This window comes from Melampsora larici-populina (genome assembly GCF_000204055.1).
Source record: "Melampsora larici-populina 98AG31 unplaced genomic scaffold MELLAscaffold_16, whole genome shotgun sequence".
NCBI classification, from domain to species: domain Eukaryota; kingdom Fungi; phylum Basidiomycota; class Pucciniomycetes; order Pucciniales; family Melampsoraceae; genus Melampsora; species Melampsora laricis-populina.
Genome location: NW_006768780.1, coordinates 11,741 through 13,101, shown reverse-complemented (window position 1 = coordinate 13,101; position 1,361 = coordinate 11,741).

Below are 1,361 nucleotides of genomic sequence, written 5' to 3'. Positions count from 1 at the left end.
TGATACGACAGTCATGGCAACCATGCTGAACCCATTTTTTTGAGTCCAATTCTTTGAACGTGCCTTTGGTCCAGAGCATGAAATTACTAATCGATCTTGAAAATTATTACAAGATAAATTTGATAATCACAAGACAGAGCTTGCAAAAACAATTCAGGCCAAATCAACTCAGTGTCCTCCTATAGTCACCCCGACTACAGCATCTACATCTACAAAGGAAGTCGAATCCGAAAATTTGTTTCAACTTTTCAAGGCTCAAGATGCTGAGGTGGAGTCGAACGAGATTGACACTTATCTCAAAGGAACACATCCCATGTCTGTTAAAGACAACGCACGAGAGACCAAAGCAGTTTTGCCATGGTGGAGTGTAAGATTTTCTATCAACCTCTATTTCATTTCTGTTTTCGACTTTGTGCTGACGATGAAAACATTTACAGGTTCACTGTGGGGCATTTCCTGTCCTGGCCTCCCTAGCGCAAGACTACCTCAGTCCCTCCGCAAGCTCAGCAATAGTCGAACGAACGTTTTCAGCAGCAGCTGATATATGTTCGTCCGACAGAGTGCGCCTGGTACCTCGTACAATCAAATATTGCGTTGGTTCTCGCCTATGGTGGCGTCAGCGGGTCCCTCTAGCACACAAGTATACAGAAGTGAATGAAGCTATTGAAGGTTTTGGCGGTCGATGTCTTAAAAATTAAATGTAGTCAAAAGAAAGGTGATTTTTAATCATTCATCGATCTTTTCAAACATTGTCTTTCCAATCTTACTTTTTTAATCGTACTATTTCTATCTTTTGTAACCTATGCCTTATGCCCTTCTTATATACTTACCGCCTATGAAATATATGCCTATGCCTATGCCAGTTTTGTTTAACATCGGTCCCCCTGTGAGCTGAGCAACGTGAGCAACTCTGAGAGCAACGTCAGTCAAGCAACCGGGGCAACGGCTTTTTGCGTTGCGCGCAAAGCAACAGCCTTTGCATTTGCCCGTTGCGTTGTGGGATTATGGACCTGAAATCGATGAATTGCGTTGCGCGCAACGCAGCACACCGGCCCATTGTTGCTCCTAGAATTTGGATGGACACATTTTAAATTGAAGGACAACTGGAAGACAATTGGCCTGAGAGCGGATGAAACATGTAGAGACATCGCTTGGGCTGAAACAGCCGCCATTAGGATCAGACTCTTGATGCTGTAGGTTTCAACCAAGACGAAAGGGAGGAACTTCTGGGTAAAGACAGACAATACCACTACTGAATCAACAATTAACAAAAGAAGGTCAAAAAGTGAACAAGTCAATGAATAGTGGAAGAAGATCCAGGACTTACTTTTGAAACTCCAGTGCGACATCACCAAAGAGAG